A 13,766-nucleotide genomic window follows, 5' to 3' on the forward strand; every position below is an offset into this window, starting at 1 on the left:
TTGGTCAAACAAGAAGATTATACAGGGAAACAATAATGAAGTACATGGTCAGTAGTGAAGACAAACCCAACAATTACCCCCTCTTTTGAGTACATTCAAACATGAATTCGTTTATCTTGTACAATAATGAAGGTGTAGAAAATGAAGTTTCACCCTTAGAAGCTGAAATCAGTGATACAGAGGAAATAAAATTTGATACTAAAGAAAATAATGTAGAGGGGGAGGCTCTTTGGAATATGAATTTCAATGGGGTTATAAGTAAGGATGGAGGAGAGGCACGTGTTCTCGTTGTAAGCGCATCCACAAATATGGAGAAGGAACATGGTTACAAACTCAATTTTCAGTGCACTAATAAAAATTTTGAATATGAAGCACTGATCTTAGGGGTGAAAATTTTGAATAGATTAGACTAAGTGTCTATAGAAATGTAGTGTTATACTTTTTGCAATGCTTTTCTAAATATGATTTGTCTATTATTCCTAGAGGCCAAAATATTTTATCTAATGCCTTGGTTGTTTTAGCCAGCACTTGCAAAATTTCTTTTCCTTCCAATAGGAAATATGTTATGAAACCAACTCAAGAAAAGATAGAAAAGATAGATCAACGCCTTAGAATTCAGCCTCTTCGAGGGGGCAACCTCCTTTACATTACATAAATGAAAAATTCTTGGATGATACAAATGACAAAACCTCCTTTCTATATATAGGAGTCTAGGGAGTCACAATATAATCCAACCGACCTAACAATAATAATATAAAGCCACAAAAATAACAATAGAGGGATTCTATGGGGCACAGAAATAACAATATGGGGGTAATAGGGGCACAACAATATAAATAAGGGGTATAACTACAATAGTAATGGGGTAATCACTAGTATTATATGGACCCAACATGCCCCTCTCCTTCAAAAAAGTGTTGTCCTCAACGCTTGAGTAGTTCTGGATACTTCTGCATAAAATTCTCATCCTCCCATGTGGAATCTTCAGCGGATAAGTTCTTCCACTTGATAAGATACTCTGAAATTGATCGATTTCGTAGCTGTCGAGTTCTTGTTTCTGTGACTGCTTCCAGTTCCAATATAATTTTTCCTTCCTCGTCAAGTTCTGGCAATATTGTTTGAATTGGGAGCTTGTCACCTATAACCTTCTTTAAACATGAAACATGGAAAACTGGGTGAAATCGAGAAGCTGCAGGAAGCTCCAATTTGTATGCCATAGTACCAATCTTTTGCAACACCTTGTACGGACCATAATACTTTGGTGATAATTTATTATCCTTCTTAGCTTGCTTTAGGGACATTTGCTTATATGGTTGTAGCTGTAGGAATACCCAATCACCTACATCAAAACTTCTTTCACTGCGATGTTGATCTGCCTGTTGTTTCATTCTATTTTGTGCCAACACGAGGTTATCCTTTAAGAGTTGGAGGACTTGTTGTTGATGTTCGATGTGATGTTCCACTGCCTGAACCTTAGAATTTTCTCTTAAATATGATGTGATGGATGGTGGTTGATACCCATAAAGTGCCATAAATGGGGTCATTTTGTGTGGAAGGAAGTGTTATACCACCATTCAGCAAGAGGCAACCATTTGACCCATTGTGTCTGTTTATCAGATACAAAGCAACGAAGATATCCTTCCAAACATTTGTTTACTATCTCAGTTTGCCCATCAGATTGAGGACGATAAGATGAACTATGAGCTAACTGACTACCAAGACAAGAAAATAATTATGTCCAAAAATTTCCAGTGATAATGCACAAAAGTGTGCATACTTGGTAAGTCTGTCAACTACCACCATGATGACACTCTTTCCCTCAGACTTGGGTAAACCTGTGATAAAATCCATTGAAACCTCCTCCCAACGTTGGCTTGGAATGGATAAAGGTTGTAATAGACCCGGTGTCTTAATTGTTTCAACTTTATTTTGCTGGCAAACCAAACATTCCGCCACAAACTTTTGAATATCTGATTTAAGGCCATCCCAAAAAAATTCCTTCTTAACCCTGTGGTAAGTTTTTAAAAATCCTGAGTGCCCTCCTAAGGGAGAAGTGTGCAATTCCATAAGAATCTTTTGTTTTAGCTGGGAATTCTTACAGAGGTATAAGCGATCTTTGTACCATAACGAATCATTTTGCCAGCTAAATGTATCAGAAGTACTGGAATCTTGTTGTAGCTTTCGAATAAGTGCCCACACTTCTTCGTCATTCTTCCATTCCTCCCTTGCTTCATTTATCCAATCTGGTTGGATAATAGAAATGGCGCACAACAATGCTTCCACATCCTCATCCTTTCTTGAGAGTGCATCTGCCACCACATTTTGCTTCCCTTTTTTGTAGATGATTTCAAAGTCATAACCCAACATCTTTGTGACCCACTTTTGTTGCTCTTCAGAGGATAATCTTTGTTCTAAAAAGTATTTAAGGCTATCATGATCCGTTTTTACCTTGAAGTGTCTTCCCATTAGGTAGGGTCGCCATTTCTTAAGTGCATGGAGTATTGCCAACATTTCCTTCTCATAAATAGCTTTGCTTAAAAACTTTCCCTTGATTGGACGACTTTCAAAAGCAATGGGTCTTTCATCTTGCATTAGAACAACACCAATTCCATTTCCTGAAGCATCACATTCCACAATAAAGGTTTTTGTGAAGTCCGGTGTAGCTAAGACCAGTGCTTGGCACATTGCCTCTTTAAGATGTTCAAAGGCCTTTGTTGCTTCCGGAGTCCATGAAAATGAATCTTTCTTCAATAATGTTGTTAGAGGTGCTGCTATTCTCCCATAATTCTTAACAAACTTGCGATAATACCCTGTCAACCCAAGAAATCCTCGCAAATGCTTTATGGATGTGGGGATTTTCCATTCCTTAATGGCTTTAATTTTGCTAGGGTCTACCTTAACTCCTTCATGAGATACAATATGACCCAAATATTCCACCTCCTGGACTCCAAAGAAACATTTGGATCTTTTTGCATATAATTGTTTCTCCTCCAATAGTTGTAGCACCCTGTCAACATGTTCAACATGATCCTTCCAAGACTTGTTGTAGATTAGTATATCATCAAAAAATACTAACACAAATTTTCTAAGGAATGGTTTGAAAATTGAATTCATCAAACCTTGAAATGTTGAAGGTGCATTGGTAAGGCCAAAAGGCATGACCAAAAATTCATAATGACCCTCATGAGTTCTAAATGCCGTTTTTGGAATGTCTTCAATCTTCATTCTGATTTGATGATATCCCGAACGAAGATCCAACTTGGTGAAGTAAATTGATCCATGCAATTCATCCAGTAATTCATCAATAACAGGAATGGGGAACTTATCTTTAATAGTGAGCTTGTTGAGCTCCCTATAATCCGGACACATGCGCCATGATCCATCCTTCTTGTGCACCAATACTACTGGAGCTGAGAAAGAACTTTGACTCGGTTGAATTATACCAGCCTCTAGCATTTCTGCAACCATACGTTCAATTTCACTCTTTTGGACATATGGATATCTGTACGGCCTGATGTTTGGAGGAACACTTCCTGGAATCAGATGAATAGCATGATCATGATCACGCATAGGTGGGAGAACCTTGGGAGTCTCAAATACCTTGGAATGATTGTCCAAGACTTTTTGGAGATCTGGAGAAATAGATGATTCCAATGTGGAAACATCTAGCGAGCATAATTGTGCAATTACACCTCTTTGCTCCTTTTTTAGAAGCTTTGTCATACCATGAGAGCTGATTATCTTTCCTGGTTTCCCTGCAATACCCCTTAATTCAACTTCCTTTCCTTCCGTAGAAAATTTTATGAAAAGTTCTTGAAAATTAAAAGCTATTGTACCCAAGGATTGTAGCCATTGGACTCCTAGTACAACATCCGCACCTCCCATTGGAATGGAAAGCATTGGGCTAGTCAATACATATTCTCCCATGGATAGCTTGATATTATGGCACTTTCCAGAGAAATTTATTGTTCCTCCATTTGCAATCATCACTTGACACTCTGGTGCTGGATATAGGAAGCAATTCAATTCTTTTGCTACCCTACAATGAATAAAATTGTGGGTGCTTCCTGAATCAATCAACACTATTACCTTTTTCTTCTTGATTTGTCCTTCTATCTTGATGGTTTGAGGAGTGGTAATTCCCGCCAATGCATTACAAGATATGGTCGGATTTATTTTTTCTTCATCTAGGCTTTGTTCCTGAAGTATATCTTCTTCTTTTGACCTTTCTTGCTCCTTTTCTTCTTCCTCTTCACAATCTATGTAGAATAATTTCTTCTCAGCACACTTATGACCTTTAGTGTATTTTCTATCACAACTGTAACAAAGCCCTTTTGCTCTTTTTTCTTCCAATTGTTGTGGTGTCAACCTTATAGGTTGTGGAAGACTAGGGGCAACAACACTTCCGTCTTTATAGTTGTGAGTGGTATGCTTCCTGGTTTCCATAATTTTGCTTTCCATTTTTCTTGCTAACCTGAATGCCTTCTCTAATGAATCAGGTTCCCAAAGGCGAACATCATGTTGGATATTATCCTTTAAAGACCCTATGAACACATCAATCCTATGCTCCTCTGGAATATCTTTTACCCTTATGTTCAATTTTTGGAACTCCTCAATGTGCTCCATTACTGAACCCTTTTGTTTGAGACTTATCAATTGGCTAAAAAAAGTGTTGCTTTTTATATCTTCATAATGTGCTATCAATTCTTCCGTAAAAATTTCCCAAGTGATAAATTGTTTACGAGAGCAAAGCCATTGATACCATACAAACTGATTTGGTTCCAAATATACAGTTGCCATACGTACCTTTTGTGCGTTTTGCACATTATTGAGATCGAAAAATTGCTCCATCTGTAATATCCATGTGGCGGGATCCTTGCCATCAAACTTCCTCATATCGATTTTTGGAATATGGTGATTCTTCGATCCAACATTAGCGTCTATGGAATCATGATTAACATTTCTTTTGTTCTCATCATGAGTTTCTTTTACTACCTTTTCACCATTAGTGACCCTTTCTTGTAGCAACTTCTTCAATTCTTCCATGTCTGTCTTCATATCTATCTTCAAATCTGCCATGTCTCTCTTCAAATCTGTCTTCAAATCATCCATCTTAGCTTCCATGCCCTTTATCTTAGATTCCACACCATTTATCTTAGATTCCACGCCACTTATCTTAGCTTCTGTTAGCTTTTGTGAGCGTGACATTTGTTGCACTTGTTCTTGTAATTTTGATATATCATGTAGCATTTCTTCCTCTTCTTCATGGGTCATGCTAGAGCTTTCAGGTTCCTTACTAGGTGTTTGCATTTTCTTTTCTCGGGGCATCAGTTACCGATAATAATTATTTACTATGCCCTTTGAATTCCGTTAAACCAAACTTACACAAAAATTTAAAAAAAAAACTACACACCTTTTTTCACTTTATAGAAGCCTGATATTGAATCTGATGTATCTCTATAATTTCGGATCATCCAATTCTAAAATTGCTACCTGTAGTAGCCTTCTGCATCCTCTTTCCAATGCCACAAGTCTGAGCCAAATTGGATTCTCCAAGGAAGAGTTATGTGAAATCTCCCACAGTGACCTGTTTTTAAACTGGTTCAGTAGAGCGAACTTGTACGACGTGCCACGAGTCACTGTTTCAACCTTTAACTCTGAAACACACACAAAAGAAACTAAATTCCGTCCTCTTTCTGTACCTTCTTACGAAATTTCAATCCGATCCCCAAAGAGAAAGTTATGATGATTTTCCCCAGGTCACTTGTTTTGAATGTAATTCAGGAGTCTGCAAAAAGACCAAATTCCTCAGATCATATCTCTGCAAATATCGCGCGAACAGCTCGGAAATTCGGACCCAAGGTTCAGCGTGATTTATTCTCAAATGGGTTTTTTTGTGACTTCTGAAACGTCACAGAAAAAAAGGTATAGCGAAAATGCCACGATGACCTGTTTGGAGCAGCGAAACCCTAGAATCCAAAGCTCTGATACCAAATGTTATGAAACCAGCTCAAGAAAAGATAGAAAAGATAGATCAACGCCTTTGAATTCAGCCTCTTCGAGGGGGAAACCTCCTTTACATTACATAAATGAACAATTATTGGATGATACAAATGACAAAACCTCCTTTCTATATAAAGGAGTCTACGGAGTCACAATATAATCCAGCCGACCTAACAATAATAATATAAAGCCACAAAAATAACAATAGAGGGATTCTATGGGGCACAGAAATAACAATATGGGGTAATAGGGGAACAACAATATAAATAAGGGGTATAACTACAATAGTAATGGGGTAATCACTAGTATTATAGGGACCCAACAAAATATGTGGTGGAAGTGAAGCACATGCCAGTTGTGCCTGATAATGTAAGATATTGGCAGGTTTTCGGTAATGATAAACAAATAGAAAATTTTTTACAAATGAAAGATGAATTTGAGTCTGTAAATATTGATATAGAAAATGATATAGATGAAAATGAAAAAGAAATAGTGGTTAATGAAATTGATGATAATCAAGAAGAACTTGAGGTTCTGCAATTAAAGGACAATGTGTTACCAAGAGGATTGGTACCATTGGAAGAGATTTTTGACTTTGATGATGTAGCCAAGAAGCCAAAAATAGAACCAGTAGGAGCTGAGGTAGAGGACTGTAACATAGGAACTGCAGAGAACCCCAAAATTGTCAAACTGTCTAAATCCTTACCTCCTAAAGAAAAACAAAAATATATTGAGATTTTTAAAGAATTCTCTGATGTGTTTTCCTGGAGCTATGAAGACTTAAAATATTATGATACAAGTATCATTCAGCACACCATTCCCATCAGGGAAGATCAAAATCCTTTTAAACAAAAATTGAGGAGAATAAACCCAGTTTTACTGCCTTTGATAGAAAAGGAAGTCAAGAAACTTTTTGATGCAAATATCATTGTACCCCTTAGATTTTCGAAATGGGTCTCAAATCTAGTACCTACTAGGAAGAAAACAGGTGAAATTAGGCTTTGTGTAGATTTTAGAAATATTAACAAGGTTTCTCTGAAAGATAACTATCCCCTTCCTAAAATGGATCACATCCTACAAAAGGTAGTTGGCTCCAGCAGAATCTCATTGCTGGATGGTTTCTCAGGATACAACCAAGTTCTGGTTCATCCTAATGATCAACACAAGACAACATTTACTACACCATGGGGCACTTTTATGTATGTAAAAATTCCTTTTGGCCTTATGAATGCTGGGGCCACTTTCCAAAGAGAAATGGAGATAGCCTTTGCTGATGAAATTGACAAATTCATTGTGATTTACCTAGATGATATAATTGTGTTTTCAAAGACAGGTGAAGAACACTTGTTGCATTTAAGAAGAGTTTTTGAAAAGTGCAGAAAATATGGTATCTCCTTAAACCCCAAGAAAACTCTTTTTGGTTTAGAGGAAGGAAAAATTCTAGGTCATATCATTTCTAAAGAAGGTATTAGAATTGATCCTAATAGATTCGAATCCATACTGAAAATTGACCCTCCCAAGAACAAGAAAGAAGTTCAATCCTTCATTGGTAGTGTTAGCACTCCAGGAAGCTCTCATATGGTGTAGCTTGGAGATGCCTGGTAACATATAAATCTTCAATATTGTTCTCTGAACTATTGGATTGGATTGGGGTTTGGATCAATTTAGATGACTGTTCATCTCTGTTTTCACTCAAGACAGCATCAACACCCTCAACTTGACAAGGCTTTCGACCACTAATGCTCAATAGTTTATAGATTTAATGAATAGATGGAGAATGTTGACTGTACCAGCAGATACATTAATAAACACATATGAATGGCTAGCTACAAAAGGTAAATGAAGCTTGCAAAGCTAATTTATCAACGCAGAGATAAGATGACAGTTATCTGGCATTAGATACAGAAGAAAACGTGAATAGCCTATTCAAGTGCAAGCTTAGAATAGAGGAGAAAATGGGAGTTGAACATGTAACAGCAAAAGAAGCTTGTATTACTGGAATGAAGATGAGATGCTGGAAGGAACAGAGTATCCACAATCTCCAAAGGTTGAACCCTTGTTTCCTCTAACTTTCAGCCATTTATAGGCTTTTTACAATGCTCTCGAGCTCTTTGAGGCTCGAGATGTCTTAATCTATCCCCTTTGGCTTCTAACTGCTTGATGCCATAACTAGACAGACATGAGCCAGAGGTCTCTTTTCCTAACAAACACAGTTACCAAATTCTGGTAATTTCGTTGCGCTGTCAGGTGGCTTGCTCGTGCCAGCGACGCTCCATGACCATTTATGTTAGTTTGGTTGCATCGTGTTGTTGTTTTTCCCCTTTCGGCGATGCCTTCCATTATTTCAGTTCACCTATCTGACTGTCAAAAAATACTAACAAAGCCAAAACAAAGCTATCGGGAGCTATCGAGAGCTATCGGAGGAGCAAAGAGCATAACGGAGCTATCAGAGGCCAAAACCCATATATATATATGCATTTAACACTATCGGTGGCAAAACATATATAGATAGGGCTATATACACTATCGGCGGCATAAAACCATACATATATGCAATACACTATCGGAGCAGAAAGGCAGAGATTATATATGTGTGCGTGGAATACACTATCGGAGTGGCATAAATATTAGCAACAGTGGAAATTGGTGTTTCGGCTATGTGCCATCACCCCAAACCCCCGATTGCGATACATATACGTGGACTCGCTACAACATTGTGCTCTTGTTTAATGTATATCACATCCGCACATCACATAATGCCCAAAGGGTTGTCCTCCGCAAAGTGCCGATTGTGATTGCAAGACCAAACCCGATGCAACATCGCAATTTGTCTTATGTCATATCACGTCCATCGGCCATCAACCATTGGCGACTGCCGATTGTAATTACAAGGGGACCTGAAGCAGTTATAGATGCAAGAGTAATATTTTTGAAGTTCGGCTTATGGCCAAAGCGGAGTAAGAGGAGACATGGAGCATCGAGGATAAAACAGGGGAGATTTCCGTTAAAATAGCAGTAGTGCACCCTAGGGCTAACACTGGCTCCTTCTGGGGATGAAAGCCTCCCTGTGAGATTTCAATAACTACAGACTACTGCCTTTCCAGTAACAACCAAAACAAACTTATCTCCTAGTGTTCCATTGGACATGGAGTTTATTTGCATAAAAAACAAAAATTGAAAAAAAACCTATTACAATATTAAGGCCTTAAAGCCTCATATGAAGTAAAGTTTCAAAAACCGCCCATTGACTGGGCCATCAAAAACACCTTCCCCCTCCAAATTGTGAAAAATGAACGTATTGTTCATCTGAAATTGAGCGATGACAAATGGTCCCATCCATAAGGCATTGAATTTACCATGGTTGCCCTTCTTTTCCTTCAATGCATCCCATTTGAGAACCCAGTCACCAACCTAAAAACTGTCTATTTTTTCCTTTCTATCAAAGGTTTCTTTGATCTTCTTTTGATGAATTCTTGACTTCTCAACCAGTTGTTCTCTGATCTGCTGTAATTCAACCAAGTTACTCATTCTCTTCGCCATGTCGTTCTCTTCATCCTGTTCTTATTGCAAGAATTTTGCCACAGGGAGAATAAACTGGATAGGAAAAACAACATCAGTGCCATAAGCCAGCTTAAATGGATAATTTCCTATGGACTTCTTGTTGGTAACTCTATCAGCCCATAGTGCAAACTTCAACTTGGATTCCCAGTTCTTTTTGTTGTCCTCCAATAGTTTTTTGATTATCCTTACAAGACTCTTGTTAGATGATTCTGCCAGGCCTTTGCCTTGAGAATAATATGAGGTAGAATACACCAATTGAATGCCTATGGATTCACACAAGTCCACCAATTCTTCTGCTCTGAAAGCTGCTACATTATCAGTGACTAGTTTTGTTGGGCAACCAAATATAGTGAAAATATTCTCATTCAAGAACTTTATGATAACTTGATGATTAGCATTTTTAGTGGGTATAGCCTCAATCCATTTGGTGAAATAATCAGTGGCTACCAAGATCCATTTGTGATGGCCACTAGAATGTGGATTGATCTCACCTATGAAGTCCAAGCGCCACTGCTGGAAGGGACCATTGGTGTGTACTGGCTTCAAGGGCAAAGATTTTAGTTGTTGTCTTCCTGCAAACCTCTAACATTTGTCGCAAGACTTCACAAAAAAAAACACATTAGAAAATAGAGTAGGCCAATAATACCCAGCTCTCAGGATCTTGTGGGCTATGGTTTTCCAATAATGATGCCCTCCACAGATGCTAGAATGGAACCAGTGTGTTACTTCCACGGATTGTCCTTATCTAGACATCTCAAGAGGATTCCTGATGGGTATTTCCAATAAAATAGGTTTTTATTAATGCGGAATTTGGCTGATCTGAGCTTAATGGCCTGGGCTTGACTTGAGCTAAGCCCTGGAGGGTGTTATCTCAAAATCAGGCCCTGGAAGGCTGCAGACCAGGAAGACTTCAAGTAACTGTTTCAGACCAATCTTTTAGCTAAGGCTTAGCCTCCTTAGCCTGAGAGGGCTCTCTCAAAGGGTTTAAGGTTTGTGATTGTGATTGAGATGGCTAACTCTTTTTATGAAACAAATAGGAATGAGGCTGGTAAAATCTAAATCAACAAGCATCCATTGGGCTCATGGAGTCATATGTCATTTAGCATCCACAGTGAATTGGTTTTGCAATGAAATCAAGGCATTCAGACTTCAATATATATAAAGTACAACAAAGACAAAAGAGACAGTATATGAGTACATGAAAGAAATTAGAACACAACATGTGATTTCCAAGTAATCAAGTACTCATCCAACTGTAAACAACAATGAAAGACAACAAGAGGAATTCATACATTGAAGTCACTATGATTCTTGAGCAGCAAAAACCATTACTGTATTACCAAAAGAACAGAGTCTTTACATAAGCTTCACAACAGGGATTTTTTACATAAACTTCCAACCTTTTGTGCATTTTTCTTTCTCCTATTTATAGAGTTCTTCTACCTGACTGAGATTCCTCCTTAAACATTAGGGGAACTCGAGAACTACTTCTAATGACACCTGTTTAACTTTTAACTGCTTATTAAATGTAACAAACTTCAACTAGACCTTCTAGATATCTAAATCAAGTAGGACTCTAATTCCATAACAACCTTGGTCTACAATCATCCTCGTTCTTTGACATTTGGTCCCTGTTGAGTCCCAAACTTGCATCTTCCCTATACACCTTTTCAGCCTTCTTTTCCATTTACTTGACCCACCAAGCTGCCAAATCATTGCATATTAGTTTTAAAAGAGCTTATAAAATGGTTTCCTAACTATGTTTGTGACTGCTGTTTGTTTTAGATTTTTGTTCAATCAACTGCGGAAACTTGTCACTTTCCGCAGCCATTTTGTTGAAGACTATGTTACAGGTGTCCAATGGAGAATCTGGCCACATGGGCAAGCTACAAATGACATGTACATGGAGCGTGTCCCCTTGGTTCAACCGAATCACTCACAAACAACCATGGTTAAGGACGGTCAAAGGAGTGGTCAAACTAAGAGTTTTGCGGTGGCATGACTCTGTTTTGCCCACGTGAAGTTTTGCGTGGCAAGTTCCTCAATCTCCGAAGGTGCGCTAACACCTGTGGATCAATCCGTGAACCAAATCGAATGGCCACCACTCCATAGATTTATTTGTCACGGCTACCATACTGCTAGATCTCAGGATTTACGTGTCTATTTGGCAGCGTAGAATTTAGGAATCAATTATAGCATCTTCAGTTATAAATAACGCATTATCATACGCTTGATAGTTAGCTTTTACATGTAATCTTGACTGTGTTTACGAGCCCACTGTGCCGTGCTCTATTTTTATGTTTTGACTGCACTTTAATATATGAGAAGACAACATACTTAAGTTCAATTTGTGACTGAGTATTGATTGGCCGAGGTTGCAGAGGGCCCCTGTAGACCAAGGCTCTGTATCTACTGTATAGTTTCTCGCTTTCTTTCATTATGTCACTTCTTTCATAATCGTTTACTTGTATATTATTCATGTAAACTGCTGTCCATATTTCCTTTTATGCTTTCTCATGATTGTTAGCTGATCAGTGTTTTTCTTTCAGGTTCTTGTAGGCAACCCGGGAAATTTACATAGTTTTAATGACTAATGAGATGAGATCATCTTGTCCTTTCTGTTGATTCATTTTCTGAGTTTTAATTCTAGCATTGTCATTTCTTTTAGTTCTGCTTTGCTTATTTACTTTTATGCAATTTAGATATCATATTATCCATTTGTTTATGATTTCCTTCCTATAGCCAAGCGACTCAAATAGTGAGGAATCAGAAAATTACTTGATGTAGTATGATTTAGTTTACTTTCCTGCAAGTTAGTGATTAAATTACTTATGTCATTTTCAGGGATTGAAGTATGAATGAGTAGTTTAAAGCTTAGTTTCATTTTATGCAATTTCATTTCCTGCAATTTAGATATCATATTACTCAATTTGTTTATGATTACTTCCTATAGCCAGAGCGAGTCGAAAGGTGAAGGGTCAGAATATGAGTTGAAGTAGTGTGATTTAGTTTTCTTTGCTTACAGTCTTTGAATTTCTTTGAGTTTAGTTTTTATTTTCTTTTTATGCAGCAGTAAGGATACTGGGCTTCATTGTCACTAGTTCACTGTTTTGGTACATTTTTATTTTCTTTTGAGAATTGATTTCATCATAGCCAGTTTGAAACCTTTTTGAGAACTTTAAAGTTTGGAAAATCATTGTAGAAATCACCATTACCATCCATACTTGACTTTCAATTCTGCCATCTCACATTAGGGAATCAACAGAAGATAAACCCAAAAACAAACCAAAAACTCAAAAACGACAAAGAACTAAGAAATCGGTTATCTTGCATATACATTGCACCTCACTTCAGCAGTTTACGACTCTTGGATTGACATTTTAAATAGCAATTAAGGATACACTAAATTGACCAAACATTTTGGCGCCATTGCCGGGGAAGTGAAACTAGGTAGCCAATTTCTTAAAAAAAAAAAAAAAAACATTTCAAGGAAGGTAAAAATTGATAACTTCTCAAAGTATGCTCTCCGCTTGCACCTAGTGTGATCTGGAGGATCAGAAAAGAGAGTTATGGGTTTAATAATTTCTTGAGTATGCTCTCTTCTTGCACCTAGAGTGACCTGGAAGATCGGAAAGAGAATTATTAGCCCGACTTGAAGAAAAATAAAAAAATGACATGCATAGAGCAAGAGATTCTAGGGGAAGGTTTTTAGCTAGGGCCAAGAGTTCGATTTTTACAACTGCATCTACTTCAAGGAATAGAAAAGAAACACCTCCATCATCTCCAACTCACACTCCTAGCCTTATGATTCCTGGAATTCAAGAGGCAGTAGTTGAATTAGGAGACTCTCCCACACCATCCACCAAATCTGAATTAGGAAAAGACCCTTTCTTTACTTCTAAAGGAAAAGACATTGTAATTGAAGAAGTAGAATCACCTGAAGAAGAAGAGGGAGAAATTCCTCCTCATTCGCCATTAGTAGAGGAACCAGAGGACTCTGAAGTCTCTGAGGAAACTATCATGACGGAGGAAGTAGTAAACGAATTTGGTAGAGGTAGAGGTAGAGGAGGAGGAGGAAACAATGGAGGAGGTAGAGGTAACAATGGGGGAAATATGGATAGAGATAACTCATTCGGATTTCCTATAGTTGATGAGGATTCTCGAGAAACAATGAAAAACATCTCACCATCTGTCCTCCCAAA

This window comes from Pinus tabuliformis, chromosome 9 (genome assembly GCF_031772625.1).
Source record: "Pinus tabuliformis cultivar Carrire ecotype Pingquan chromosome 9, CPIR1, whole genome shotgun sequence".
Taxonomy (NCBI): Eukaryota; Viridiplantae; Streptophyta; class Pinopsida; order Pinales; family Pinaceae; genus Pinus; species Pinus tabuliformis.